At 48.3% G+C, this 17,521-nt stretch overlaps 1 long non-coding RNA gene across 1 annotated transcript in view; it reads right to left on the bottom strand.

Moving 5' to 3' along the window:
• LOC133769564 (uncharacterized) overlaps positions 1–17,521 on the bottom strand; it is a 98,256-nt gene that overhangs the window by 8,772 nt on the left and 71,963 nt on the right. The window contains exons 5-6 of the long non-coding RNA XR_009867210.1: positions 9,249–9,445; positions 5,857–5,983 (exon numbers count right to left, since the gene is read on the bottom strand). This is a non-coding gene — a long non-coding RNA (uncharacterized LOC133769564). The remainder of the gene's footprint in view (positions 1–5,856; positions 5,984–9,248; positions 9,446–17,521) is intronic.

Raw genomic sequence — 17,521 nt, 5'->3', positions numbered from 1 at the left:
GGCCCAAGCATCTGGGCCATCCTCCACTGCCTTCCTGGGCCACAGCAGAGAGCTGGCCTGGAAGAGGAGCAACCGGGACAGAATCCGGCGCCCCGACCGGGACTAGACCAGGATGCCAGCGCTGCAGGCGGAGGATTAGCTGAGTGAGCCGCATTGCCGGCCTGTTCACTTAATTTTCATAATTGAACTTAAATAGAGGCTTGTTTTTAAACCAGTTACCAAGTTGCCTTTTATATTTTGGCTCATAAATTTGTTTTAGCTCATATTTTACCATTATTTCATTCTCAACCATCCAAGAGCTAGATTAAAAGAACTGGATCAGTGTGCAACTTTATCACACAGGCTCATCAGACTGGGGCCAGAGAAACGTATTGGTCTCTCTTCTAGTAGCCCATGAATTGGCTTTATCTGCTTTCCATGTTAGCATCTTTAGAAAAATTCCCAAACTAATTTAGGAACAAAATGTTACCTATGAGCCAAGTGCTAACTAGGTATCTTGAATAATTCACAGGAAGTTGTGGCTATATAACTGACTAATCTTTGTCTACACTTAAAGAAACAAGCAGGTCCACTCTGGGGAGTGGATGGCTGTCTTCTGACTGGTCTTCAGTGTGTGGGAGTAGCCCCTTGCCGTGTGCTTTTTGCATTTAAAACAGGACCATGTCTGTCCTTACACTTCCCAGTCTCCTGGGATATTCAGCGATGCTATGTCGTTTGTCAGAGGGACACATTTCTGTGTAGGTTCAAGAGGTGGGGGAGCACGGCAGTGCAATGGTTAAGCTGCCTTTAGGAGGTCTGCATTCCGTACCACAGTGCCAGTTCTGCTTCTGATCCAGCTTCCTGTTAATGCACCCTGCAGACCAGCAGATGGCTGAGGTTCGTGGGCCCCTGTCATCCATGTGGAAAACGTGGATGGAGTTCTAGGCTCCCAGCTTCAGCCTGGCCCAACTCTGGCTGTTGTGGGCGTTCAGGGAGTGAATCAGCAGATGGAAGATACTTATATGTGTGTGTTTCTCTGTTGCTTTGCCTCTCAGATATAGGAAGTTAAATATTTCAAAAAGAGGGATGGGGCGGGCATTTGGCAAGGTAGTTAACGTGCTGCTAGGGATGCCCGCATCCAATATTGGAGTGCCTGGGTTTGTGTCCCGACTCTGCTCCTGATTCCAGCTTCCTGCTAATGCACACCCTGGGAGGCTCAAGTAATTGGGTCCCTGGCACCCACCTGGGAGACACAAACTAAATTCCAGGCTCCTGGCTTCAGCCTGGCCCTGCCCAGCCCCAGCTGTTGTGGGCATTTAGGGAGTAAGCCAGCAGATGGGGAATCTCTAATTTCTAAGAGGCAGATCCCAATGTCTCCTGGTTTTTGTCCATGACACAGAAAAGCTCCCTCCTTGCTTCTGTCCTGGCAATTTATTGTCATCGTGTCCGAAGATCTGCAGCAAAGTCCAGCCTGTGGCTTTTGGAAACTTGGAGTGTTTTTTTGGGAGAAAAATCCACACATATCAAACCACATTTGGAATCCCTGTGGTGAGTTTGTGGCGGGGAGGGGGTGAAGCGGGGGAGGGCTGGAAGGGAAAGTGCTGCAGCCTGTTTCTTTGGAAACCTCTCTCTTCCTTGAAGCAGAGTTTGTCCAAGTTGGATTGGAGATGGGGATGAAATGGGTGCGATGTATACAGACACCCTGGAGGAGGAGGCAGATGCTGGGGATGGGGATATGGATGGTGAAATCTGTGCTGAACTTTAAAGTTTGCAAGTGCTTTCTTGTTATCTTGACTATAAATGGCCATTTGTAGTCAGAGAAATGGATTTCCCCCTAGGGGCCTGCATTGTGGCACAAAGGGTTAAGCCTTTACCTGCCAAACTGGTACCCCACATGAGCACTGGTTGGAGACCTTGCTGTTCCTCTTCCAACCCAGTTCCCTGCTAATGGACCTGGGAAGGCAGGGGAAGCTGGCCTAAGTGCTTGGGCCCCTGCTACCCATGTGGGTGACTCAAATGGAGTTCTGGGCTCCTGGCTTCAGCCTGGCAAACCCTCTGCTGTTGTGGCCATTTGAGGAGTGAACCAGCAGACAGATGATATCTCTGTCTAGGTCTCTGTCTCTCTCTCTTTAAAGATTTATTTTTATTTATTTGAAAGACAGAGTTATAGAGAAAGGTAGAGATAGAGAGAGAGGTCTTCCATCCGCTGATTCACTCCCCAGATGGCGGCAACGGCCAGAACTGTGCTGATCTGAAGCCAGGAGCCAGGAGCTTCTTCTGGATCTCCCACACAGGTGCAGGGACCCAAGGACTTGGGCCGTCTGCTGCTCTCCCAGGCCATAGCAGAGAGCTGGGTCGGAAGTGGAACAGCCAGGACTTGAACTGGCTCCCATATGGGATGCTGCCACTGTAGACAGTGACTGCAGACAGTGGCTTTACCCACTACATTATAACGCCAGCCCCAATAAATCAATCTTAAAAAAAAAAAAGAAAAAGAGATGGATTTCCCAAGAGCACACAATTGAATAAAGAAAAAAACTAGAACCACACCCAAACTCAAAACTTTCGGATTGGAAAGCTCCTGTGCCATAAAATATATTTCCCTCAGTTCATCTGGGAGGACCCAGGTTCTACTATTTAAAATTCATTTCTTTGGAAACTTGGATTTTTTTTTCCCTCCTATGGGACATCTGATTTGAATTCTTTGGGAAGCTTTATGTCGGAGCGTGGCTGCCCTTCCACCTGGGTGGAGCCTCCTCCACAGTAGCTTCTCAACAGGTGGAGAATGAGGGGACTGAGGGAGGGCGGTGGGCCACTGCCTGCCACCGCAGGGATGGTGATGACATGTTATAGGGGCTTAGGAGGCCATCTAGGCATAGTGGTCCTGGAGGCCACTGGAAGGGACATCAGGAATAGGGTGGAAGTTCAATTTCCTTCTTCCTAGTGGGCCAATTAAGGCCTGTCCAGGGCCCTTACAGCTCCAGCATTCATTTAGTTCAAGGAGAAAACACTAAATTCCTTGGAGTCATTACTTAGGCTTGAAAGTCTGGAACGTCTGTGTGAGCAGCAGTTCGGGAACAATTTAGTCAGTAGTGGTGTTTCCTGTACACCTCTAAGTTTAGGGACTGCACTGTTTCCTAGCGGGATGGATCACTGGTCCTGGACTCACGGCACTAGCAAGCGCTCCACAGCAAGAGAGACACTTAGAGGGCCTGCATTCAGGGAGTGAGACCCGGAGGTAAGCGACTTGCCCATGGCCACAGCGGAGTTAGTTTGGCCCAAGGTGCTGCGGTCAAATGCCCTTGTAAAACCCTAATGGAGGAGATTGGAGAGGGAGGCTTGGAAACCATTTTAAACATTGGATTATGCCAAGTATTTTTCCAGAATTAAAAAATGTGACAACTAAAGGGGGCCTAGGATGTATTTTTAAGCCATTTGGGGGTGTACTGACATTTGAGTATTTCCAGTTTGCTCTTATTGTTTGGATGATTAACAGTACAACAGCAGCAGCAGCAGCAAACTCTTACATAAAATTTATCTCTAAATGCCAAATCAGTTCCTTTCTCTAAATATAGTATACAAAGAGAGGCATTTGCATAAAGTAGGTCTCTATTAACTGTCCCTTTGTGCTTGCAAATCAGGTAAGGGCTGCAGGGTTATAGAAAAGCCCTGCTCTCTGCCTGTTCTCTGTTTGGGCTCTCTTAGTTGGAGACCTGGGAAGAGTAGCAGCCCCGCCCAGTGATCAGGGTCCTTCCTGTGAAGAGGATGGGGGTCTCCAAACTCATGACGCCTCCTTTCCCTCCTCCCCCTAACCAAAGAGGGCAGGAAGGGGCATGAAGGTTGCTACTCAGCCTACCTCAAGTCCAGGAAACACCCTGCTGTCTGCAGAGCCCAGCTCTGGCCTGTGGCTCAGGTGGGGAAAGGCACACCCGACAGACACTGGGAATGGAACTGTGGCTCTGTTTTCCTTTCATCCTCCAAAAGAGGAAGAGTACTCCCTAACTTAAGCTGTTGCTATCAGGAATTTCATTCACTGTGTTCCTTTTCTATATAGTTTCTCTCAATTTAGTTCATAGGATTTTGATGGGTTTCTCTTCCTCCCAAGGAGTTCTGCTGATTCCTCCTCTTTCCATGAGGGCCTAGGCCATCCCTCAAACCAGGACATAGTACCACCTGCCTGGACATCTTCTTGTGGTGCTGCTCATCACGGGGCAGCAGGTCCGGTAGAGCTCCTCAGGGCCAGCCTGGGGAGCTCAGGGGCTGAGCGGGATGATGAATGTTGGTGGCAAAGGAACCACAGAGCCGGGAGATCAGTCAACACCCAGGGCGCAGCCGGGTTCTCGACTTTATTGGGAGGGGAAAAGCTTTTATAGACACAGAAAGGGGGCTGTCCAGGGCACAAGGGAACTAAGCCAACCAGCAGAAAGGTAAGGCAGGACACGTGCCGGGCACGCCCTCAAGGGCCTATCACAGCCGAGGACACATACTGTTCACGAATACGGAAGTCTCCTGTCAAGCTAGGTACCTCCCCCGGGGGCCATCTTGGATTGTTGGAAACGCTGAGTCACTGGGATGCGGAAGTGCTGCAAACTCGAGCAAAGGCTTAGCGGCCTTGTTGAGCGAAGGCTTAGCAACTTTGTTTCCTTTTCGATTGGAGCCCCCCGCACTCTGGGCCTTTGGGGCAGTGGTCAGGTCCCCAGTGCTGTCATCTGCCCAACTCAGTGGATGCTCACTGAAGAGCAGGTCTGGTCTGTGCCTGGAGAAGGCAGCAGTGGAAAAGTCGGACATCTGATCTTGTGGAGCTGGTAGGCCAGCATGGGAGACGGATGGGATCATTAAAAAATAACATCACCCACAAGACAGGGAGAGATGCCATTGTGTTAGGTCTTTTCTGATAGACCCAAGAAATCATCTACTGGCTTGCTAAGATTTGAATATTTATCCCCCTGACCTCAGGAGTTTAGTTCCCAGAGTCTTATGTTAATTGTACTAAGGGTGAAAACTCAATTCAATGATGTTGACTAGAGGTGGGCACATAGGAAGTGAGGAGATCTGATTAGGTCATGAGTGGAGACTCCAGGTTTGGCTTTATAAGGATAAAGATCCGCAAACCTGTGCTCCCAGTCTCTTGCCATGTGCTGCTCTGTGCCCCCTGGGGACCCTGCCAGTGGGAAGGCCATCATCCAAATTCAAACCCATGGGGACCTTGATCTTGAACTGTGAGTCTCCAGAATGGTGAGACAAAATAAACCTCTTTTCTTTATAAAGTTTGGATGCCTTGGGTATTTTGTTGTAGCAAAGAAAAGCTAATACACTGCTTGATGCACAGAACAAATGATGTTCAAAGAGGGCTGATGAACTGCTTGAAACATTGAGGGGGACCAACTGGTTTCAAAAAAGAAGATGAGGAAGGAGTTCCTGCACAAGTTGGCAGCTGGGTAGGGGATTGTGGGGTGAATAAGAGCCTGACAAATCAAGATAGGGCGTTCCAGGCAGAGGGAGACAGGGGCACACAGGCTGGGAAGAGAAAGGCACAGGTGAGCTCTTAGAACAGTCAGCAGTCGTGGGGGTGACGGTGGGGGGCATGGGGTAAAGGATGGAGACACCAGTGGCCTACACAGGACATCTGAGGAACTCCCTCAGGCCTTGGCACTCCCTTGGCACCTGACCACGTGCTGTCTTGTGCTTGACTGTTGCTTGCCTGTGTCTGTGAGTTCTTGCCTCTATAAGCTGAAGCACCTCTCAGGGCAGTGCTGCTGACCCCTTTTTGCTCTCCTCAGTACTTACTCAACCTAGAGCTGTGTAGCCAGTGCTCCCTAGGTACTTGGAAAACATACTAGGAGGAGCTGGGCTGCTGGATGAAGAGGTGGGACTCACAGCTCATGGAGGCTGGGCTGGCTGTCCTCGGTCTCCCTCTGCCCAGCATGTGGCTCTTGACAACTGGTCTGCTCCAGACTTCAGGTCAAGGACTCCATACAATGCCTGCAGTGTGCAGATGATGTACCTGTGGCCAGAGAAGGAAGTCACATATTGTACCTTAGCGCAGAGGGAAAAGGGCATCAAGTGGGACCCTGGGGTTATAGAAATATAAACAAGCAGTATTATACACTAATTCTAACATATTAATTCTAACATAATTATTCCATCAGCCATGGCTCATAAACTTCCGGAGTCCTCATTATTTCCTAAGTGACTAGAAAAATGCTGAGCACTTCAGGCTTCAGAAAGCAGAGTTACCCTCTGTCTGACTTCTCCCTGCCCGTCTTTCACCTGTTTCCTTTTCTCCCCGAGGCAGGTCAGGGAAACTGGAATCTCTCTTCCCTAATGTGGGTCCTAGAAACTAAAAACAGATTCTAATATTTCTTTCCCTTCCTTTCTTGGAGCTAGACGTAAAAGAATTCTCTACCCCACTTTGATAGTAGATCCTTTTATTTTTATTTTTATTTTTTTTTATTTTTGACAGGCAGAGTGGACAGTGAGAGAGAGAGAGAGAGACAGACAGACAGACAGAGAGAAAGGTCTTCCTTTTTGCAGTTGGTTCACCCTCCAATGGCTGCCATGGCTTCAGCCAGCGTACCGCGCTGATCCAAAGGCAGGAGCCAGGTGCTTATCCTGGTCTCTCATGGGGTGCAGGGCCCAAGCACTTGGGCCATCCTCCACTGCACTCCCTGGCCATAGCAGAGAGCTGGCCTGGAAGAGGGGCAACCGGGACAGAATCCGGCGCCCCGACCGGGACTAGAACCCAGTGTGCCAGCGCGGCTAGGCGGAGGATTAGCCTGTTGAGCCTCGGCGCCGGCCTGATAGTAGATCCTAAGACCCTCATATCCTAAAGGGTCCTGCCCCATACCCTGGAGGTAGGAATGTTGTGCAGAGGGACCAAGAAGAATCTGAACAGACAGGCCTTGCTGGGATTGCTTACTCCATCTATTATCATCAACTGCATTCTTTTTGTCCAATCGTATTGCTGCATGGTTGTCCATACTTCAGTCATGCCTTCATAAAAACCCAAAAGGACAGGGGCAGGAGAGCTTCTGGACAGCTGAGCACACACAGGCTTACAGGAAGGTGAACAAGAACCAGTTCACCTGCCGAGAGGCGGTGCACCCCAAATCCACAGGGAAGACGCTCCTGCGCTCCGGATCCTCCCAGGCCTTGCTCTAGGTATCTTTTTATCTGCCTGTTTATTTGTTGCCTTTCAAATATCCTTTATAATAAGCTAGTAAATGTGACTATATTGCTTGCCCGACTTCTGTGGGCCACTCTAGCAGATTAATTGAATCTGAGGAGGGAACGCCAATTTGCAGCCGGTCAACCAGAAGTGACAGAGGTCAGGGCTTGTGACTGGGTCTAAAGTGGGGAAGTCCGGGGGACGGAGCCTGCAACCTGTGGGATATGATGCTACCTACAGATAGACAGTGGCACCCAGCTGGTATCTGCTGCAGCTGAGTTCACTAATGGCTTGCTGGTGAAGAGACATCCTGAGACATTCCCTGTGTATGGAGGAGGAGAAACTGAACTTGACTTTGTTTTTCCTACTCAAGACCTCAGGCCCCCAAGTGCTTACTCAGGTGCATGTCTGCATCTCTAGTAGGGGAGATGCTATCTGCTCCTTCCTAGAGCTGTGAACTGGGAGTTTACGCGTGTGAAAAGATAGCGGCTAACGTTTGACTGTTGCTTCCTGGCCTGCAAAGGGCTTCACATCCTTTTACCTCATATGAACCTCAACGTAGGGCAGATGCTGTTCTAATTTCAATTTTGCAGATGGAGAAAAAACCCGAGGTTCATAGAGTACAAATGACCTAATGGAGATCCCACGGCTATTCCGAGGAGGAACTGGGTGCGGAGCCCCTCCTGACTTCTGCCACTGTCCTTTGCTACCTATGTAAAAGGGAAATTGTGCATGGATAGTGAGATGCAGAGTTCCAAGGGCCTTTCATGTCCACCAACTGCTGCTTCTGCTGACAGGGATGAGAAACGCAAAGTGCTGCTGTTTACACGCACGGCACGGTTTTCTTGAGATTGCTGTAGCTAACGAAGAGGCAGGTCTTTGTAGTCATGCGGCTCCAACTATTGCACTGGCTGTTATTAGGAGTTCTGAAGATTGTATCAGAACTGCCTTGAGCATTGTCTACGAGGTGCGGTGACAAGCGCTGGCCAGGTACTCTGACGATATTACAGTGCCTGACCGTGTTTGTGAGAGCTGCGTGTGCCTCTGTGTCTGACAGAATCTGCCTATATCTTCACAGCTTTGTCATGAATGAATTTAAATCACTCTTTCATGTCTGATCGTCAAGTGGTGCAGACGAGGGTGGGAATATTGATCACAGTGTTTATGAGGAAATGGACAGGTGGTTGTCACTTGATGCCTACTAAAATGTGCTAGAGCTAAGGCTAAGCCTGAGGCATCGAATTATAGTACAGTGAGATGGGTGCATTCCAGAGTCTTCCTGACTAGAGGAGAGAGTGAAGGGGTGAGAGGAAAGGAATGGTAAAATGTGGCCAATGGTAAGGGAGGCTGTGCAAGACAGAAATGGCGTGGATTGGTGACAACCCAGGGCAAAGCCTGGCAAAGTGCTTAGCCTCCCATAACTGGGGACAATGAAAGTAAGAGGGCCAGGGGCCACCTGTCACTCTTTCCCCTGCAGGTTACATCTCAGGGTGTTCCCTGTGGACGTTCCAGAAGAAAGGGGTATGGTCATCTTGGGGGGAATGTGTGGTTTATGTTGGACTACTTGGAAATGCCACATTACTGGAAAGATGCACATTGGGTGGCTGACAAAATAAAATTCAACTTTCCAAATGTCGGCAGTGATAGAATATTCAGTTCCAATGACCAGTTGTTTTCTGAAAGATTGTCATTTTGAATCATAACAAATGCATTCGAACCATGATAGCCACAGACAGGACACAAAGAACAATGTGTCCCTGATCCCGTGGAATAGCCCTCTGCAATCTGTGACCTCTAGAACTGGACTGGGAGGACGCTGACAACCCTGTCCACGGCCGGCCAAGAGCAGGAGCCACTGAGGCCGTGGAGACTGGGTGTCCAAGGGCCTGCCCCCACTCCAGGAGATGTCTGAGCCATCTGGGGTCATGGGCAGGGTGTGAGCAATGCGACTCAGAGATGGGACTCTGACTCCTGGCTGCAGGGGACATGTGCAGATCTGGAACCTGGCTCTCATCAGCCCATCAAACCAGGTAAGTTTTTGGAAACTGGAGTTTATAAAAATAGTGGGAAGTAAGGCATTGTAATTGTTGAGCTCAAATACCTTCTTGGTTAGTGGCCACTCGAGCAGGGACAGGAGACTGCTCTGTCTTTCCGGGGTGAGGGAGACATCAGAATGTGGTTCCAGGGCCTTGTCTTTGGAGTTGAACAAATGTGGCTTTGTACCTCCACTCCGCCATTAACTGGGTGACTTTGGGCAGACAGTTTCATTTTGTGGAGCCTCCGTGTCTTCATCTTCATCTGCAAAAACAGAGGCAGCATCACTTCCTTTCAGGCTGTGGAGGACAGTAAATCAGACGAGGCAAACAAAGCACCCGGCACTGTGGCTGATGCATGGGGAAAGGTGGTTTTTAAATGCACTGATTGCCATTTCTAATGCAACTGACCAGGAAGAGGGGGAGAATGGATACTGGCATCCCCATATGTGGTCATGTGGCTAATAACAATGTTTCCGTCAATGATGGACAGCAGCTAGGATGATGGGCTCATAGGATCACATCAACTAGGGGTCAGTGTTGTGGCACGGCGGGTTATTCTGCCACTTGTGGTGCTGGCATCCCATACGGGAGTGCTGGTTCAAGTCCTGGATACCCTGTTTCTGACCCAGCTTCCTGCTAATGCACCTGAGAAGGCCAAGCACTTGGGCCCCTGCCACCCATGTAGGTGACTAGGATAGAGTTCCTGGCTCCTGGCATCAGCTGGCCCAGACCTGGCTGTTGCAGTCATTTGGGAAGTGAACCAATAGATAGAGAAGATTCTCTCTCAATCTCTCTCTCTCTCTCTCTCTCTCTCTCTCTCCCTTTCTCACTCCCTATTTCTATCTCTCTCCTTGTCTCTATCTCTATCTCTGCCTTTCAAATAGATAATTTTTTTTTTTTTTGACAGGCAGAGTGGACAGTGAGAGAGAGAGACAGAGAGAAAGGTCTTCCTTTTGCCGTTGGTTCACTCTCCAATGGCCGCTGCGGCTGGTGCGCTGCGGCTGGCGCATCGCGCCGATCCGAAGCCAGGAGCCAGGTGCTTCTCCTGGTCTCCCATGGGGTGCAGGGCCCAAGGACTTGGGCCATCCTCCACTGCACTCCCTGGCCATAGCAGAGAGCTGGCCTGGAAGAGGGGCAACCGGGACAGAATCCGGTGTGCCAGCGCTGCTAGGCGGAGGATTAGCCTATTGAGCCGCAGCACCGGCCCAAACAGATAAATATTTTTAAAAGATTATATTGTCTAGTCATATCATAGCCATCATTAAAACATTTATTTATTCATTTGAGAGACAGAGAGCAACACACACACACAAACACATACACACACACACAGGGAGGGATAGAGAGACAGACAGACAGACAGACAGAATGTATTCCCATCCCACCAGAAGGTTGACACTGGGGACCAGGAACTAAAGGCAGGTCTCTCACGTGCGTGGCAGGGTCTATATTAGCAGGAAGCTAGAGATGGGAGCCAGAGGTGGGCACTGAACCCAAGCTCCCTGATCTGGAACATGGGCATCCTAAGCATGGCTTGACCTCTAGGCCAACGTCCTCCCCCACAGCCCTCGTGGTCTGTGTAAATACACCCCATAAAGTCACAAAAAGAAATTGCCCCCTGAAATTTTTCTCAGAACATGACCATAGTTGTCTCTGCCACACTGTTATGGAAAGAATGAAGATGATGAAAACTCACTACAGAGTTTGAAGCTATGTATGACACATAAGACTATTGCTACAAAACACTTAACTCGTGAAATGATATGTGTGTCTTGATTTGGGGGCTGGAAAGAGCCCAATCCTGCTTCCCCTCTAGATGGGAACATGGTGATATATTTTGTCATAGGACAGTAACTCAGGCTTGTAAGTGAAAATGAGTTTCTGGTCCCTCCATTTTCCACACTTTACAAATGAGGAAAGATCAGAGAGCGACTAAATGATTTGTCTGGGGCCATGCAGCTAAATAGTGAAGGAGGCGGGTGGAACCAGCGCTGGAGCTTGGGTTTCTAGGCTCCCCCAAGGATCTTCCTGGCTATTCCATGATGAGTGGCTCATTCAGGCTCTGCCAGGAGTCACCTAACCCTGGCTGGAGACCCTACTAAATCAACACCCCGTAGGCAGCTCTAGATCACCACGTTGCCAGCTGCATTCCCAGCACGCAGGTCAGAAACTTCCACTCTGAACAGATGGAAAACATCAAGGAACAGAGGAGCGTGCTATTAACATAATAAATAATAATGAGGCCTTTTTGCTAAGAGCAAATAATCACTTCCTTTAACCCTAGAATGCACAGGGCCCTGTGGATTAGGGACTGAAAGGAGGTACAAGAAGCATAAGAAATGGTTACTACACAGGAGGATTCTGATGGACAGATTCATTGCTCTTTGTTTATTCTTGAGCATCTTCTGAAGGCAGACACTGGGCCTAACCCTGAAGATATAATAGTAAATTGTCCAAATAAGGTTCTCAAATCTCTTGTGATTTGCTGAAAGACAGAAGCAAGGACACAGTCAACTACAAAGCAGAAAAACAAACCTGTGGTGATGGGGAGGAGACAGGGCACTCTGGGTTTGGGGGGTATCAAATCAAGGCTTAGCGGGATAACACTGGAGACTTGCGGACTGAATGTGTGGGGCCAAGCACATACTGCACGAATGGCATGGTGGGTGGGAAGGAAGGAAAAGTATTCCTGCTAGAGTCTGTGCTTGTGGCGTGTGTGAGGAGCCCGAGACCGAGATGTTTCAGGCCTTGGTGATGGGGGTGGAAAAAAGGGTGAGGAATATTGAGAAACGGGACCAGGAGACAGAGGACTCTGAAAGACCCACTGGACAGTTCATGTTTTACCTGAAGATCAATGGGACAAAGGGCTCGAAGCAATGTTTGTGTTAGAATGTTAGAAAGGGTTCTCTGATTAGAGTAGAAAATGGATTCAGAGCAGGTAGAACCAGGTGTGGGGAGGCCAGTTAGAAGGAGGCTCGGGCAGTGATGGGGGCTTGAACCAGGAAATAGCCCTGGAAGGCAGAGCAAAGTTGGTGGATTTGATGGATCTCTGAGAAGTACAAGCAGCAGGCTCCAGGGACTGGCTGGAAGTAAGAAATGAGAAAGAATGAGGAAATCAACATTCAAGAAGAAAAAGAATTAAAAGTAGCAGAGGTAGATGTTAACAAAGCAGTAGCAGGTGTTTTGCAGGACGAAGTTGGCAGTATGACTGCGTGTTTTAAAGAAGGGAAACCTGCTGTGAGATTTTGGAGGGCTTCCTAAAAGAGCTTCCTAATTAGAGCTGGGCCCTACGTGGGGGTAGGATTTTGATGGATGGAAGGGACATTTGAGGCAAGTTAGAACAAGTGGGATTTGTTAAGCAGAGTGTTTGGTCATGGCTTTTTTGGGAAAACTCCAAATAACGGGTACTCCATGGGGTACTGGCCCCCTTGTTGAAAGGAGAGCCCAGGAAGATGGTGCACCCAGAAGGGCACAGAGATCTTTTTGTACCCCAGGGCCACCTGTGTAGGAAGCTCCAGGGGTTTTGTATGACCTAGAGAGCCTAGCATGACCGAAGCCCCACAGACACTGGCTTCTACCATGAAAAAAGACAAAATGTGCTTGCCCAGGAGTAATGAGTTCACGCTCACGGGTCTCCTGCTGTAAATGATCCCCTTCCCCACCCACACCCACACCCCACCCCCGCCCAGTGCTGCGTGCTTCTGTCCCGAGGTATGGCTTCACCATTCCTCACTCCCCGTGGAGCATGAAGGGAAGGTGTATGAATCCATGGCTCTGGAAGACACGGCTGTGTAACTGGGTGTGTGAAGCAGCAGCTCTGGTCCCAAGGAGCGAGTCTCTTGCCAGACGCCATGTCCTGCCTGGACACCCTGTCCTATACCTCTGGGTACTGGTCCTCGTCTAGTGAGACCCACACCCAGCCTCCTCCGGCCCAGGCTCTAGGCTCTGACCTAGAGTTCTGCCACCTTCCCAGGGACTCCTTGCTAGGGACAGTGGTCTCTGCTGATGACCTCTAAGGTGAGTGTAACTATATAGGTGTACCCCTGGTATCCAGGGCCATGCTGGACTCTGTGGCATTATCACCAATGCTCACAACCCTCTTGCAAAAGCCCATGGTATTATCCTCATTTTACTGATGAAGAAACTAAAATATGAAATGACTTCGTCCAAGAATGCTCAGCCTACCTGTGCACTCTTCTATCCTGTATGTGAGTAAAAACCAATATTGACTACGGCAGGTGTGTTAGGCATTTCACATTCATTATATTTCATCCGTGTGCGGCTCTACCAGGATGAGTATTACAGTTCCCTTTTTTCAAAAGAGAAAATCAAGATTTAGAGAGGCTAAGTAATTATTCCAAGTTCACAGAGTCAGGCAATGGCAGAGGTGGTATCCAAGCCCACACCTGCCTGACGCCAAAGCCTGCTCTCTCCATCTCTCTGGGTTCCTAACTGGGGCGAGAACTGAACTACTTTCCTCTGAAGCAAGGTTCCAATTACCAAGTAAGAAAGCACAGTGACTCCAGACTATAGCCACAGTGAGGCCACGCGTCCCAGTCTTTCCCAAGCCTACTCCTGTATGATCATGTTACGGTCTTTATAGAAGGGGAAACATATGAACAAGGGTTCCATATGCCACCATGCTCTCTCTCTTATTTCTCAGTCTCCTCTGTACACTCTATGCCACATGAACATGGTTCTTGGGGTCTGGGCCAGTGACCCCACTTGAAGTGGTGCCTGCATGCTGCTCCCCCACTCCCAGCCTCCTATTTGAAGGCCAGGACTACTCAGCTTTAGCTCAGGTTGAGTCATCCTGGGTGAAACGAAGAAGGGAAGGTCTGTTCCCACCCACCTTTTGACTTTTTCTGTTCTGAAATGATGACAGTATCAAGTGACTCAAGAGTTCCCATATTCAAACACTCAACTTTGCATTTGTCTTGAAAATGGGGAGACACCGTGTGACCAAACGAGGTGAAAGTAGCTAAGGGAGGGGTGAAGAGTGGCCTCGGGTGCATCAGGGCAGAGTGTGCGAGGATGGGCGGGAACAACAGCTCCTTGGTAGAGTCTTCTCTGCCAAGTGGAAGAAGACATTGGGGCCAATCAGTGGCAAACCTAAAGAAGCACCGCCGATTCCCAAGCCCACCTGACTTAAAGCCGCAGTAGATTCTCATGTAGCTGGAGAGCAAGGAGCATAGGGGTTTTCAACAGAGCCATCAAATATGGTGGTGGTGGTCTTGGTGGCTGTAGTGGGGTGTTGCAAATGAGAACATCAAGCGGCCGCTCCAGGCCGAGCAGTCTGGCTGGGGGACAGATCAGGGAATGAGAGAAGGAGTCTCAACACCGTGTTCCTCTCTGGAGGAATGAGAGGATCTGAATCTACTACAGTCTGTTCTTCAAATGTGACATAATTGGCCCCTTGCCCAGGGCTGCAGCTCAGCTTGGTTCTGCACTGATTCTGGATGTGGGTGGTGACAACGGAGAACAAAGTTGGAAACTAGAAGAGTTGGCGCTAGAAGAGTCTGGAGTAAAACCCTTAACCTTGGATTATGTCCTCTGAGGAGACAGACGATTGTTCCCGCCAGCCTCAGGGGATGGTGATGGGGAGGATGAAATAACACATGCAGAACTAAAGATGCTATACAGATGGTAGTGACCAATGTGCTCACAGACATGGGTGACTTAACACAGTCTCACAGACCTGATGTCCAACTCAGAATCCAAGGCAATGGGACCTTATATTCCGTTCTCTAGCATATAAAATACACGACATTGGCTATGTCTTTATTGCCACTGGAAAGTTGGCTACAGAGCTTTCTGTCCTTTCCAATGAGTTGCAGCCTTCCCGTGGTGCCCGCAGGGCTCTGTGGGAGCCCACTGGAAAAAGCCGACTTCCATCCTGGTTGCTATGAAACTCCACTTTTGGTTCTGTTCTGTGACCATCCTCACATTATGAAAATTAGAAAGACATTTGGCAGAAACGTGCCAAGTGCCTCATTTCGTCGAACGAGGTTTTGATATTATTTTTGAGCAGAAAATGTCCAGAGAGTTGCTGATAAAGGGTGGATATGTTAGAGCTGAAGGGGAGTTAGAGGATTACCTAGTTTGACCCTGAGAATTTTCAGATGAGGAACTGAGGCCCAGGAAGGGGAATGAGTTTTCTCTAGATCTCACACTTGGGTCATTAAGCCAGGGTTAATCCCCAGGAGTCTGACTGCTCTTCATGTGCTCCTGCCCTTACCCCAAGGTCAAAAACATGGGCGCTTTGAGTGTCCAGGCAGGTAAGCAGGGCTCTGGTGAGAGAGTCTCTGGCATTGACTCTGGATCTTGGTGGTGGCAAAGGAGAACAAAATTGGAAGCTAGAGGAGCTGGTGCTTTCTCTAGTTGGCACTGGTGACTAAGAAGGTAGGAAGTGGTAGGATGTTACTTCCTATTGAAGTTTATCTTTCATGGGACTCCCTAGCGACTTGGAATTTGTAAATTTATGTCTCTCATTAAATTGGGGAAGTTTTCAGCCATTGTGTTTTCCTGTATCAATCTCTTTCAAGGATTCCAGTGACATGTTAGACCATTTGATACCCAAGGCCCTATAATTATTTTTAAACTTTACTTTCTGTTCTTCAGGTTGAACAATTTCAGTTCATCTACCTTCCAGTACACTGACTCTTTCTCATGCATTGTTATTGAGTCCAACCAATGAGTTTTTTAATTTCAGATATTGTCTTTCTCAGTTCTAAAATTGCCTTTTTTTTTTTTTTGAGTTGGTTTCTTTACTGGGAACATCTCCTTTCCATTCACTTCAACAGTAGTCACTTCTGTCATAAAGGACAGTTATAATAACTGCCTTAGGGTATTTTCCCTCAAGATTCTCACATTGTTTTGTCTACTCCCTCAGGAATTGGTCATGTTTTCCTGGTTCTTATAATGTTGGGTGATTTTAGATTGTATTCTGGACATTGTGTATAAGTGAGACTCTGGGCTCTGTTAAGATACTTGTTTTGTTGTAGCATACATTCAACCAAATTAAGTCCAGACTTCAAGCTGTGTCTCACCTTCTGCAGACAGTGGTTCCAATGCAATTTCAGTTTTCAAATCCATTTCTATGCTGTTTGGATATGTTGCATATGGGTGCAGCTTGGAAGTATGCACACCACTTTCATGTTAGTTCACACACAGAATCCCTTTCTCCCACTCTTTCCTCTATGGGATTTTCCTCACATTCTTCAGCTTCCCAGAGTCACTTTCCCTGGTCCTCAGTCCAGAAAAAAATGGGTCTTTCACAGAGTTAGAGCCACTGATGATATCACAAAACCTCATGTCACTTGGCCTGCCCTCAGGGAAAAGTGGCAGGACTCCCCCATACTCTTCACATAACAGGGGCCCCTTTCCCAGATTCTTTAACCAGAGGGACAGGTTTTCTCCCAGGGATTTTTTAGTGCCCAAAATGCTGCTGTGGTGGTGGCAATATAGTTTTAGGCTGTATCTGGCCTTGGAGCTTGAGCTGAGAAAACAATGAGGAAAGAAGTCAAAGATTTTTCCCACATTATCTGGCTTGCAGGGACCCTTTCTCCAGGTCATCTGGCCACTAAGATGGGCTGTTTCTGGGGGTTGTTGCTGTCCGTGACTGCCATACAGTTTCATGATTCAGCTACTATGGGGTCAAAGCCAGGAGAAAAACAGTTCCAGGAAATTCACTACTGCCCTATTGGTCATTCTTCTAATTTTGATTTCTCTCTTTAATCTAGCTGTTAGGTTAATTGCATTTTCTATTTTATTCAGAGTGCTACTTGTAATCAGTGAGAGAGACAGAAGCAATGCATGCCCTGTATTTGAATGGAAAGGGCTGGCTACACACTTGGAATCCATCTCTTGTGGTTTGTACTCCCCACCACTAGCACTTCTGTTCGATGAGGCCGACTGAGGGGATCTGTGTTTGGGAATCCTATGCCCTGACCTGGTGGTGTCAGGTCCCAGGAGTCTATGTTTCCAAGTTTTCTACATTATTCGGATACATATTTGAAAGAAATGATTAAATATCTTCAGTGTTACCTCAACAAAAATGTAATGGGTGCCTGACATGTGCTATGTACCATAGATAGAAAAAATGGTTAAAATGTGTTCCCCACATGGCTTAGTCCATTTTCTGTTTTTAAAACTGAATGCTACAGAGTGGGTAATTTAAATACTAGAAGCTTATTTATCTTAATGTTGTGGAGGCCAGGGAGTTCAAGAGCATACTGTAAGTATCTGGTGAGAGCCTTCCTGTTACATAATATGGCAGAAGGTATCACATGGCAAGCTTGACATAGCAAATGAGCCCCAGAGGGCTCACATTTCTAAT

The sequence above is a fragment of the Lepus europaeus genome, chromosome 11 (genome assembly GCF_033115175.1).
Source record: "Lepus europaeus isolate LE1 chromosome 11, mLepTim1.pri, whole genome shotgun sequence".
Taxonomy (NCBI): Eukaryota; Metazoa; Chordata; class Mammalia; order Lagomorpha; family Leporidae; genus Lepus; species Lepus europaeus.
Note: the sequence above shows the minus strand (reverse complement) of the source record. Positions and strands in the feature narration are given on the sequence as shown.